The following is a 14,817-nucleotide window of genomic DNA, read 5'->3' on the forward strand; positions in this document are numbered from 1 at the left end:
TGCCATGAGGCTAGGGAAGATATGCTTAGCAATCAATAAGTGCTAGAGCAAGCAATAGTACTGCTATCAATGCTAGGAAGAAGAGGCGTAAAAATAGGCATAATATGAGCTATCCATGCTCACTTGTTTCTTGCTATTACTAACTATATTGGAGAACTTTTTACTACTCAATCAATCCTTTGGAAGGCCCTGGGCAAATTGAGATCAAATGGTTACCTTGAATGAAAGAAGCCATGGCAACCATTAAACCTTGAGCTATAGGTATTCATGAGCTAAAGCAAATTGAAGAAGAAGATTCTTAATCAAGGGCTTTAATACCATCAATTGAAGGGAGATGCTTGAGTGAGAGCACGAGCAAGCAACAGCAATGGAAGTGTGAGCTATGGTGGATAGAACAAGAGAACAAGAGAACAAGAGAACGAGAGAGAGAGAGAGAGAGACTCAAGATGTGGGAACTCCAATAGTCACAATGTGTGACTGGCCTCCCTTATTCTATTACTCACTAAAAGAATAAAGAATAAAGTGACAATGATGGGTGCTTACCACCTACATTGTACAAGTATGTGGGTATTGTCAGTGTAGTGAAAATGTGGGCGGTGTAAGCACATGTGCCTTTATCCCTAGCAAAAAAATCCTACAACAAGGATGAGAGAGAGAGAGAGAGAGAGAGAGAGAGAGAGAGAGAGAGAGAGAGAGAGAGAGAGAGAGAGAGAGAGAGAGAGAGAGAGAGAGAGAGAGAGAGAGAGAGAGAGAGAGAGAGAGAGAGAGAGAGAGAGAGAGAGAGAGAGAGAGAGAGCATTTTATTACACATGAATAGGGAAGGAAGTCATTCACAAATAGTATTATCATGTCATGAAGATTGAATGTTCCCACACTTACAATTTACTACAAAATTATCAAGTTTCGTTACAACATACATATAGTTAGCATGTCTCCATCTCACTCTCTCATACTAGATGTAAGATCCTTAGGCATCTTCAATAAATTAAGCTATAATGGTCTTTTAAAAATTTGTTTAGGGATCAAGGTATATGCCTATATATGCATGTGCATGAATATATTTATATAAAATATATGCATGTGCCTATGTATATATATGCAAGCATGTATGTATTCTTGTAGCTACTATAACAATCTTAAATTTCATTTAGAGATCAAGTTATGTGTGTACATATGTGTAGAGAGAGAGAGAGAGAGAGAGAGAGAGAGAGAGAGAGAGAGAGAGAGAGAGAGAGAGAGAGAGAGAGAGAGAGAGAGAGAGAGAGAGAGAGAGAGAGAGAGAGAGAGAGAGAGAGAGAGAGAGAGAGAGAGAGAGAGAGAGAGAGAGAGAGAGAGAGAGAGAGAGAGAGAGAGAGAGAGAGAGAGAGAGAGAGAGAGAGAGAGAGAGAGAGAGAGAGAGAGAGAGAGAGAGAGAGTCTATCTATTCTATTGATGTTATGTGGGAAGAGTATCCCTTGTTTGCCACTTTATGAGAGGTTCCAAATAAGGGAAACTCTTAGAGTAGAATATAGTGGGCCCTCATTTTCATTTTTGGGTCTAAAAGATCACATGTAGTTAAGCAAGTTGATCCCTATATACTTCTTTGTGTCGACTTGCTGCATGAGGGAAGTATAACTCAGAAAGTTAATCTCTCTATACTTCTTCTTTGTACTATGATTTGTATCTCTATCATATATCACAAAATCCAAAACAACAAAAATATCCATACTTTGAAGAAAACATGTTGTATTACATGCTACATGCATCATTGATTGGATACTGAGACACCAAATATATGAGAAACCTAAAGGACTAAGAAGCTAATTGTGAATAGGAAACAACTTGCAAGGCCTTTGAAAGAAGGACAATCACATACATTATGTATTGCAATAACAAAACATAAAATGGCACTATGTGCTATACATGTGCAATGCGAAATGTTTTCCTAGTGTTACACACACACACACACACACACACACACACACACACACACACACACACACACACACACACTCTCTCTCTCTCTCTCTCTCTCTCTCTCTCTCTCTCTCTCTCTCTCTCTCTCTCTCTCTCTCTCTCTCTCTCTCTCTCTCTCTCTCTCTCAAACTAGTTCATGTGGTCATAAAGAGCACATATATTTACCCATTTCAAATGGCTTTATTTCCATTTTTGTGTAACTATATATATATATATATATATATATATATATATATATATATATATATATATATATATATATATATATATATATATATATATGGTAGAGTATATACTATTAATCAATTTATGTGCTTACTTCTATATTCTTTTTTTAGCTTAGTTACAATATATTGACATATCCAATACACTTCATTATCATGATATGTACATCTTATTCTTGTATCTATGTGACTTGTATGATATCTCACTTGTTGTAGATATATTTGCTTCACTCCATCATAAACCTATGTTTAAAATAATCACTTCTTGAGAGGGAAGAAAAGGTAGGATGTGAGCTAGAAGCTATGGAACACAAGAGGGTTGAGAGAGAGAAGCACACAATAGAGTTTTGTGGGTAGAATGAATGGGACTGTTATTCTTTTTTATATTCACTTATACATGATTGTATAGGGTGTACTTCTACAGAGGGTGCTTGCCCTGCTATTGGCCATTGGCCTTTAACATAATGATCTCCCACTTAGAGGCCAATGTGCCTTTATGGGTGTATAAGAAGAGAGTGAAGATGCTATCCAATGCCCATCAACACTTTGTAGTATGCAAAGTGTTCAGAACGTAAACTCTTTGTGAGAAGATTTGCACGGTTATCATTTGTATGGATCTTGACAAGATCAATGCACTTGTCCTCAAGTACTTAATGAAGTGATACTTCACCTCAATATGCTTTGTCTTTGCATGAAAGACAATGCTATGTACCAAGTGTGATGCCCAAGTCTTCCATTAAATGAGTAATTCATATAGCTTCCTTGCAAGTCTTAATGGCTACAACATACTCAACCTTAGTAGTGAATAAATCCATACATGGTTGCAATCAAGAGACCTAAGAGACTACACCACCTGTGAAACTAAAGGTAAGACTTATACAAATCTCCTAGATTACACTTTGTGTAAAATTGGCATCTACATATTTGAGAATAGATGCTCCTTCTAAAGCATATGCATAATCTCTAGAGCTATTCAGGTATCTCATGATACCCTTCACTACATCCCAATGCTTCTTGCTAGGGATTTTCATATACTTGCTAACCACTCCCATTGCATAAGCAATGTCTTTATGTGTAGTAATCATGGTGTACATCAAGCTACCATTTATGAATGCATATGAAACCTTGGCAATTTTAGCCTTCTGCTTTAACTTGAGGCCTTCCTCTTGATTAAGTTTCAAATATGGAGGCAATGGAACATTGATTGCCTTCGCCCCCTTTATATTGAAATGCTTGAATGCCTTTCTAATATATTCTTTGTGAGACAAATAGAGTATCCTTTTGTCTTTATCTCACATAATGTGCATAGCAAGAATCATTCACCAAGTCCTTCATGTTAAAAGTTTCATCTTTTCTTTAGTGCATCCATATCCAAGATTTCCTTTCCACCAATTGGCATGTTATTAACATAGAGAATCAAAAGCACAAGGCTACCATCCCTAGCATTTCTAGTGTATAAGTAGGAATAATAAGTCTCACTTCTAGTGTACCCCTAAGACTACATAAAGGCACCAAATGTATGATACCACTCCTTGGAGCCTATTTAAAACCATATAAGCTCTTATGCATCTTATAGTGCATACACCGTGATCACAGTCTAGAGGCAGTAGATAGCACTTCGAATGGGGAGAGAAAGGAGTGATCTGAAAGCTTTCTAGCTAAGTGTCTTGGAGTTTTACCTCCCTTTTGGAGCCAATGGAGCCATTGGATTTATGAGTTAAGCACAAATCACTGAGTTTTCAAAGAGTCCCTCCACCAGGAACTCTTGTTCTTAGCCTCATCCCCTCTTCTCTAATTCTTTATAAATATGAGGCATGGGGAGCCACAAGAGAGCATAAGGAGACCCTAAGAGGCTATGAGAGAAATGTAGAGAGAAGGATACCCCTCCAAGAGAGAGAGAGAGAGAGAGAGAGAGAGAGAGAGAGAGAGAGAGAGAGAGAGAGAGAGAGAGAGAGAGAGAGAGAGAGAGAGAGAAGATTCACCTCGAGAGGCTACAAGGGAGAGAGTTAGCTCAATTTCCTCTATTGCAATCCTCAAGTTAGCCATCTTCTCTTACGCTCTCTGACAGATGATTTTTGATGTCGAGAAGTACTTAAAAATAGCCAAAAATCACGAATATCAGGGGAAAAATAGACTTTGTCGAAGGCGACGGTGGCAATCAGTATAAATTTAAGCGGCAAGTCCCAAAAGCACTAGTGCTTATTTTCATGGAAATCAAATAGTGGCGGATGGTCAAGCTGGAGTTTTCCTAGATGTAAAACGATTCCAAGAATCCAAGGCAAGCAAGGGATCTTGATTCCAAGATCGTTTGATCCTCCATTTAATCCCTGCAAAGTTTGGGGTTGTGAAGTAGCTATTGGATCCGGAAGCCGGGAAGAGCGTGATAGGGCCCAACTTTGTAGATTTCGACGTCACGGAGCCACTCCTAGAGACGGATCTCGAATTCGATATCGTTTGCCCCCTCGAATTTGAAAAAACCACTTGGCCAAGAGTGTGAATGCAAAAACATGAACTAGATAAATTGGGTATTTATTTTAAAAGCTCTTACTAAGAGCTTAACCAACAAGAAAGGCCACGATTTTGAAATGATGGGGGAGGGGGTGTCAATTTTTTGTGCCCCCTCTTTTCTTCCATGATGAATTTTTGGTCTGCAGAATCAAGAGGAACCCTCATGGGCTTGGAATGCATCTATCCTTCGCCCTCCATCGCCACAAACCGATTAAGAAATGATGCATTGAGTGAAGAGATAAAAAACCAATCTTTCTCTCTCCTCCCTCTCTCTCCTGCATAGAGGCTATTCATGTGCAAGAATTCAAGAAGAAGAGGGGCTGAAGAATGCTTGTCCGACTGTGATCGGATTGCTTCAAGATGAAGAGGAGGCTGAGGAAAGAGGTTCAGCACTAAAGAATGGTTGCTGGTGTTGAGATATCGAGCTCCACTCGTGATATGCCAGGGTGACCGTTGTGCATTTATGTCACTGACTTGTTAGTTGCAGATGCAGTTGGTACACCACCCATGAATAATAGCTAGATGATAGCTATCCTTATCTACTCTAGTTCATGGCTCAGTTAGTATGCCACCTTAGTTAGTTGAGTTTGGTTTGAGACCCATATATAGGGTTCTTCTATTTCTTTGTATGAGAGTTCTTTTAGCTTACACAACTAAGAAGAGGAAAACTGTTTTTAGCCTCCACCTTTGTGTGTATTCCCCCATTGTGTAAGTGAGAAAGCTACAAGTGAGACTCCTTCCTTCTCTCCCACAATCTTGACATGGTATCAGAGCCTTGTTCATAGTAAGGAGCTCAAGAAAGCAAACCAAGTTCATGGTGTTCTGGTAAGAGGACCAGTGTTGCTTTCATTTTTCTGTTTTGGGAGCAAGTCTCTGCAGGTAGCACAACCGAAAAGTGCAAGAGTGCATTGTCTCAGATTGAGACGCCCTTCGCGGTTTTTTTGATTTGAGGCAATTTCGGGGCCCGTTTTGGAGGCAGAAGTTTTCTGCACGCACTCAGGAAAATGCCCTGTTTTTTGCTGTGTGACCACTGTTCTACAGGTTGGTGAAAAGTTACTGTAGAAATTACATCGTATGCCTGTGCGTAGAGACATTGGGAGTTACAGAATCATCCTTGTTGCCTGTTGATACAAAATCGTCACTAGGAAGTGACTGTGTGGTCAAATACCACTTTCTCAGTTTTGCAGATTTGCCCTTGTGAGGCTGAAGCTGTGTTTTTTGCAGTGACAAAATTTTTTGCAGTGTTCTGTAATGGCGTCTGATTCTTTTTCACAGATTGTCACTGAAAAGCTTGACAAGAACAACTTCTAAGCATGGAAGTTTAGAATGACGAATTTTCCTATGGGAAAAGGATATTGGGAATTTATTGCAGGAAATGAAGAAGAACCAGTTCTTCCTGATGTTCCCAATCAACAGCAAATGCAGGCATTTAAAGGATGGCATGAGAGAGCCAGGAAAGTTATGTATTGGCTGTCTATCAGCATTTCAGACTCTATGATTGTGCATATTCAAGATGCAAGTACGCCAAAGGAGGCATGGGATACTTTATCAAAAATGTATAGCACAAATACGCAAGCCACGAAAATGCAGCTCAAGCAAGAGTTGCACAATGTGCAAAGAGAAAGTATGAGCATCAATGACTACCACATGAAGGTGAAGAAGATTGCAGATGCACTTGCTTCCATTGGGTTGCCAGTGGAAGATGATGATTTAGTTCCCATGACCTTGAATGGTCTAGAAAAGGATTATGCACAGTTTCGAACATCCATTTCCGTCCGTGAAAGATTTGCTGATTTTGAGGAGTTAATTGCTCTTCTAATTTCTGAGGAGTAGAGAAATGGTGGTGCATCTTCTTCAGGAGGAACTTCAAAAGAAGCTGTCTTCTACTCAAATGCTGGAAGAGGTAGAGGCAGAGGTAGAGGAGGCCGATCTGGAGGCCATGGTAGAAATCAGAATACGCAGCAAACTCAAGAAAACCAGTCCTATGCAGGAGGACGTGGTAACTCTAGAGGCAGGGGGAGCCAAAGAGGTCATGGTGGATGGCAAAGAGGCCAAAATGCAAACATCAATGTTGAATGCTACTACTGTGGTAAAATGGGTCATATGGCTAAAGACTGCTATAAAAAGCAGAATGACATCATGAATGGAAAATTGCAACAAGGGAATTATGCATCTTCTAGTAGATAGGGTGATGACAGAAATGAGTATTTGTTTATGGTGCATCACATGAACAATTCTGTGACAAGGATAGAGGAAAGCAACGAAGTGTGGTATGTTGACTCAGGTGCATCAAACCACATGGCAGGTCATGCAGCATGGATGCAGGATGCAAGGAAAATGGAAAAACTAGGATTTGTGGAGACTGGTGATGATACTGCACATCCTATTATGTAGGTTGGAAAAATTCCTTTGTCTATGCAGGATGGGAAAAAGAAATACCTGTCAGATGTATTTCATGTCCCGAATATCACCAGGAATCTGGTTTCTGTTGGTCAAATGGTTGAGTAGGGCTTGTAGGTCAGATTTAATCCTCATGGATGCTTTGTTGAGGATATGAAAAATAAAGATCACTTGATAGCAAGGAAAGAAGAAGGGCAGAATGTTTACATTGGATGCAGACATGCCTGAATTAAGTGCAGCAATGTTTGCACATGGGACCGGTGTAGTTGCAGATATTGATATCTGGCATAAACGCATTGGTCATGTTAATGTACAACGACTTAAATCAATGCAGGCCCAAAATATTGTTGTAGGATTGCCTAAATTCAAGGTTGTAGAAATGCATAAGGTATGTGAAGCCTGTCAATTTGGAAAACAGGCAAGGAAACCATTTCCTAGACATGTTCAAGAGAGTAAGAAGCCATTGGAATTAATCCACTCTAATGTGTGGACTACTAAAGCTGCATCTATTGGAGGCTGTCATTATTTTGTCACTTTTATTGATGACTATAGCAAAAAAGTTTGGGTGTATTTTATGAAAAAGAAAAGTGAAGTTTTTGGGCATTTCAAAACTCTTAAAGCTATTGTTGAAAAAGAAACAGGCCTGCAAATAAGATGCCTAAGGTCAGATGGAGGGGGAGAGTACCTCTCAAATGAGTTTGCAAGGTTCTTGTAGGAGCATGGCATAAAGCAGCAATATTCATGCAGTCATACCCGATAGCAAAATGGAATTGCAGAAAGAAAAAACATTCATATTGGAGAGGTCTCGTGCCATGCTCAATGAAAAAGACTTGCCAGATTTTTACTGGGCTGAGGCAATTGCTACAATAGTCTACATAATGAACAGGACTCCCACTGTAGCAATACATGGCATGACTCCAGAGGAGAGGTATACTGGTAGGAAACCAGATATTTCTCATTTGAAAATTTTTGGTTGCATTGCCTATGTTCATGTGCTAGATGAGTTGAGATCCAAGTTGGATCCAAAAGCTAAGAAGTGCATCTTTATTGGTTACTCTCTGCAGCAAGAAGGGTATAGATGCTATAACCCTTCTACTCGTAAGTTTACGGTGAGCAAAGATGTTGTTTTTGATGAGATGAATAGCTGGTATAAACCAGTAAATGTGATTGATAATGTAGATGCACAAAATGGTAATGCTGCACAGAATTCACTGCAGCAGTCACAAGATATTAGTGGACCTGGAGCGTCCTCTAGCAGTGGCTCACATTCTTCCCCATGGACATGCAGATTGAGATCAGGAGAATCTTCTCAAAGCAATGCAGATAGTGGTATGCAAGTATCACGAAAAGGAAAAGAGAAGGTAGATCAGCCCATGTTTGATGTGAATGCAGGTTACTCTTATGTGGATGGTGAATCCAGTGGCTCAGAACAGAGCATTGATGATGAGTTGGGTATTCCTTCTATTGTTACACCTGGAGTAAGGAAGACCAGGGATGTTTTGAGAGCACCTCGAAGTGAGTCTACTTTGCGCAGGTCTACCAGAGCTAGGTATCCTGTGGATAGGTTGAAATATGATGGATTTACAGCCATTCACTATGCCTATATAGTCAAAGTGATATAGGAACTAGAACCCACTTCTTTTGAGCAAGCCATGGGAAAAGAAAAATGGGAGAAAGCCATGGATGAAGAAATGGATGCCTTGGAAGCAAATGCTACATGGGAATTGGTACCTTTGCCTAAAGATAAGGATGCAATTGGTTGTAAGTGGGTTTATAAGGTGAAACACAATGCAGATGGTTCTGTAAATAGATACAAGGCAAGTTTAGTAGTCAAGGGGTATGCACAAACATATGGCATTGATTATGAAGAAACATTCAGTCCGGTTGCAAGGATGGCAATTGTAACAGCAGTCATTGCTATGGCTACATCAAAGGGATGGTCTTTACATTAGATGGATGTAAAGAATGCCTTCTTGCATGGTGATTTGCAAGAAGAGGTCTATATGGAGCAGCCACCAGGTTATGTGCATACTATTCATCCTGAGTTTGTTTGTAGGTTAAAGAAAGCCTTGTTTGGCTTGAAACAAGCACCTAGAGCATGGTCTGACAAGATAGGACAGCATCTTGTCACTATTGGCTTTCAGATTTCCAAGGCAGATTTCTCACTTTATGTGAGAAAAACAGAGAAAGGTATTATGCTGCTTGTCATTTATGTTGATGATTTGATTATCAGAGGTGATAGTGATGAAGATATCCTTCATGTGAAAATGCTATTGAAGCAGAAGTTTGAGATGAAGGATTTGGGAGAGCTGCGTTATTTCTTGGGCATTGAGGTGATAAGATCACCAAGTGGGATATGGCTCTTGCAGAGACAGTATGGATTGGACATGCTGTCCAAATATGGGATGACAAGCTGTAAGCCTATTTCAGTTCCTTGGGAGCAGAATGTGAAGCTGAGCGTAGATGCAGGTGAGCTTCTGGAAGACCCTACTATGTACAGACGCATAGTAGGAAGTTTGATTTATATGACTATTACCAGGCCAGATTTGAGCTATGCTATTGGATTGGTAAGTCAGTTTATGTAAGCTCCAAGGAAACCGCATTTGGATGCGGCTAGACGCATACTCAGGTACGTGAAGTCCACATTGCAGTATGGACTACTTTGTGAGACTGGGGTTTAGATACAGTTGCATAGATACACTAATGCTGATTGGGCTGGTAGTATTTTTGATAGATGATATACCAGTGGATATGTGTTCTCTTTTGGGAGTGCTGCAGTCACTTGGAGCAACAAGAAACAGCCTACAGTTGCCTTGCCGAGCACAGAGGCTGAGTACAGGGGCGGAGCAATGGCTGCATGTGAGGTAGCTTGGTTGCATAAGCTACTTTATGATATGCATCAGCCTACAAATGGGCCAGTTGTCATTTATTGTGACAACACGAGTAGTATACACTTGGCAAATAACCCAGTATATCATGCTAGAACAAAGCACATTGAGGTGCATTATCACTATGTGCGGGAGAGGGTTTTACTAGGTCTTATTGATCTAGTTTATGTCAGCACAAAGGATCAGGTAGCTGACATATTCATGAAGGCATTGGGCGTAGAGAAGCTGCGCAAGTTAAGAGACCTGCTTGGTGTGCAGGAATTGGGATTGAGCTCGAGGGGGAGTGTTGAGATATCGAGCTCCACTCGTGATATGCCAGGGTGACCATTGTGCATTTATGTCACCGACTTGTTAGTTACAGATGCGGTTGGTACACCGCCCATGAATAATAGCTAGATGATAGCTATCCTTATCTACTCTAGTTCCTGGCTCAGTTAGTATGCCACCTTAGTTAGCTGAGTTTGGTTTGAGACTCATATATAGGGTTCTTCTATTTCTTTGTATGAGAGTTCTTTTGGCTTACACAACTAAGAAGAGGAAAACTGTTTTCAGTCTCCACTTTTGTGTGTATTCCCCCATTGTGTAAGTGAGAAAGCTACAAGTGAGACTCCTTCCTTCTCTCCCACAATCTTGACAGTTGGTCAGTCTGTGGGCTACTTAGAATAATGATTAAAAAACCCACAACACGCAAGACACGCGGTATGCTTCAATTTTACAAATAAATTTGATTGTTTTTGTTGTTTCATGGTCCAAATGTTGTTCATATGCAATGAAATTTTGTTTGAACCTTGTTTGCATCATGATTGAGGGCTGGAATTATAGAAACATAGAACTGGTAATGATTTAGAGTCGTTATTAATTCTTTAAAGCCGGTAAAATGGCATTTTTAGTGAAAATTAGTGGTCTTTTTGGGTTTTGAGTTGGAGAAAAGGGATGAATATGGAATAAAACTAGATAAAATGTTAAATATCAGTCAAAAAAATGAGCCAATACAAATAAATCAGAAAATATCTATTTTTCATGAATAATAAATAGAGAAAAATAGCAAAAAATGGAAAAAATAGGGTTTTTCATGCTAAAAAATTATAGAAAAATAAGATTCATGTGTGTGAATGTGTGGCAAGGTTAAAGCATGAGGTCAAGCCCCAGTTTGGCCTTGTCCTTTATGTTATAGTCCATGTTTATCACTTTTTATATACAAAAATGATACAAAACAACCATTTACACCTATGCACCGTAGTAACACCTAAACGGTGGGGGGGGGGGAGGGATGAAGTTTGTGTGACGATTTAATTGCTGAAAAGATAAAAATTCTGATTTCTCTCTTTGTGCATAGCATTTAGAGATCGTTTCATAATTAAATAGAGGTGACTAGTAGCACGGAAGTTTCGGTGCTAGTCTCTAAAGCAGTGCAACACGTAACGCTTAGGTAAAATTCATGAAAGGGCTGTTTTTCGCACCCCACATGGCTGTTTTTAATCATAAAATGGTTATGCACAATTGTCATACACCTTGCATCAAGCATGCCATGTGGTATCTCCTTCTGGAATGCATTGCACTTGTTTGAAAAACTTTGACCAACGCACTGAGAAGACAGGAAATCTAAGTTGTAGGTTTAGACGGGTGCTTCCATTGGGGAAAGTATTGTGAGGCAAATCAAAATCTCCTCGAATGCTGAATTATGAAAGAGTGGAGTTTGTGTGAATGTTTTATGTGTTAGTGATGCATCTTGGATCCCTGAGGTGTAGGAGAGTCACAGTGGAGCTGTGAAAATCAGCCGAGAGGTGCTTCCTTATGTGTGTATTATGAGGCATTATGCCTATATGTTATGGGATCTCCCTCTGAGGAGAAGGGAAGGTGAGAATTGGACTACATATTGGATACAAACGCAAAATTGTCATAAGCATTTAGTACAAAGTGAGTTTTAGACGCTCTTGGCCTGCGAGGCCGTGTGGTGGGGTTGTCTGTCATATTTATGAGGCCCGGCTAGTGCCAAAGGCAATGCCGACCCATTTTAGGTCCCATCATTCTCCCATCTCGAATCTATTCTGTCTTCTTAATCTCTTGAGTCTACTTGTAGATGATGGCCTCCAAGTGAAGAATGTTACGTGTAGATGGCAATCCTACAACCAGTAACGAAGTGTCGTGAAGGCATCACTGTCAATCTAACTGTGGTTCTGATCGTCATGAACATCAAGATGGAAAATGTACAAATCTCATTTCCTAAAGCTCTCACACACACACACACACACACACACACACACACAACCTCCTCTGACACAGCATCGTCGATTCCTTACCTCCCCTCCCCTCTTCATTCACCACCCTCGTCATCACACACACACACACACACACACACACACACACACACACACACACACACACACACACACACACACACACACACACACACACACACACACACACACACACACACACATGCTCTCTCTCTCTCTCTCTCTGTCTCTCTCTCTCTCTCTCAAACAAGAAGTTAAAAGGAACTTAAGGGAATTCAATCCCTCCAACACACCACAACAAGGCATGGCTACCAAGGAGTCTAGTTGCCATAAATAAAAGAAAGAAACAATAGAGTAGCTATGTCTCTCTCTCTCTCTCTCTCTCTCTCTCTCTCTCTCTCTCTCTCTCTCTCTCCCAAACATTTTTGGTTTGCTCATGTTTGTAGACCCATTGTTGACCTCAAGTTCCTCGTAGTCCATGCTTTAGAACTACACCATGTATCCAGACCATAATCCATATAACTAGCCACACTTTACTCAAAGACTAAGAGCAAACTTTGCTACTATGATATGTAGTTCAATAATACATACATGTATCCACAACATACATAGAGCTATTAGGAAAACGATATCAAGTACAGAATAGTAATATCAAGAAACATGTTATGGTAGTTTAAAGAAATAGAATTGGGCGTGATCATGCTCAAATAGCCTTGCAAATGGATGCTTGGCCTTGTTTAAAATGAAGAAAGGGAGATGTAAAGTATTTATGAAGGAAATTGAGTAACGGTGACAAGAGAACACTAAGACTTCACATGTAAATTAGATGAGAGAAAGAATTATACAGTGTTCACAAGCTAAGGCTAACCAATTGATAACTAAAAGAGTGGAGCTTCCCTCAAAACAATCAAAGTTTTGCCAAATATGGAAACATATGAAGCTAGTGTCACTTTCTTTGTCATGTGATTAATGCATCACACATAAAATCTATGAGAGAGAATTATATAGTGTTCAAGATAAGGCTAGCCAATTGGCAACTGGACAAGTGGAGGTTTTTCTCAAAATAATAGAAGCATTTTACCAATTATGGGTACATGTGAAGCTAATATTAATTCTTCCTTAGGTGATTAAGACTTCACACATAAATTAGATGAGAGAAAGAATTAGATAGTATTCAAGCTAAGGCTAATCAATTGACAACTAAAAGAGTGGAGGTTTTCCTCAAAACAATTGAAGTATTTTCCCAAATATGGACACATGTGAAGCTAGTATCAATTACTGCCTCAAGTTTATCTGCCTTTTGACCATAGGAGTCATTACTCACCATCACCTTTCATAATAGCCCTCGGGTGAGGATAAATTTCAAGCACCCTCATTTGTCCTCTTGTGGAGCACATAGATAAGTGCAGCCATCAACTTTAGAGGTACTCATCAAAATCCTCATTGCTATGTTACTCTTATTTGTAAACAGGACATGGGAGTAGATGGTAATTGATATATTCATACCTATTACCAAACATGGTCGAGTGATGATCCCATGAACATGTTTATGTGAGATATTTGGTTCAAATCCTATGGAAATTCTCACAAACAAGTGTATTTTATCCTATGGAAATTCCCATGAACATGCTAATGTGAGATCACCAAACATTCTATTTTTGCGTGCACATTTTATTTTTCAAGAATTGACTTTTCTATCTACCTAATGATAATCAAAACTATGATGCTTAGACATTTACATTTAAATATGAAAAATATTTCATTAATAAGTATGATATTAATACATTTATTCTCTATTTGTATATTTTATTTTTGTACATATGTAAGCATAATCAAAACTAAGAAATGCATTTCCTTAACCAGATGGCACATAGAGATATAGTCAAGCTCTATTCATTAATTAAGATGACAATAATTTAATAAAACTTTGTTAATCTTTACCAATGCACAAAAGTCTTGTTTTAAGATTCAAAATATGTCTTTCAAAGAATCACAACTCTACAATATCATGCATATATGACTTTAAGTTATTATCAGATAAACTATAATTATAATCTTTCAAAAAAATGTCTATAAGAAAATCATATAAATCTATTCTATCTTATAATTCATGAATCTATTGAACCAAAACCAATACTACATTGCATCTATCTAATGCTCCTAAGCCTTAACATTCATTTCTAGCAAATATTTATTATTTCACATTTTTCTTCCTTGATATTTTGATCCCTCTAATTCCTTTGCGACATATATTTATTCTTCCATTTTTTTCTCACTTGCTATTTTTATCCCTCTAAATTGACTTGGCACATGGATATACCTTACGTGATGATACAAATCTCTCTCTCTCTCTCTCTTTCTCTCTCTCTCTCTCTCTCTCTCTCTCTCTCTCTCTCTCTCTCTCTTTCCTGCATGTTTTTAATAGGGCTACCCTTTCCTCTCGATATCTAGTGCTAATGCTCTCTCTCTCTCTCTCTCTCTCTCTCTCTCTCTCTCTCTCTCTTCCCCCAATAATGGACCCTAACACCTGAGGAAGGTGCACTCTTGCAAGACATTGCTAAGTTCTCTTAGGAGAGACATCCAGCTCAAGTAGCTTTCTTTAGC

This window comes from Lygodium microphyllum, chromosome 17 (genome assembly GCF_053477565.2).
Source record: "Lygodium microphyllum isolate KBCC chromosome 17, Lygodium_microphyllum_v1.1.10, whole genome shotgun sequence".
NCBI lineage: Eukaryota > Viridiplantae > Streptophyta > Polypodiopsida > Schizaeales > Lygodiaceae > Lygodium > Lygodium microphyllum.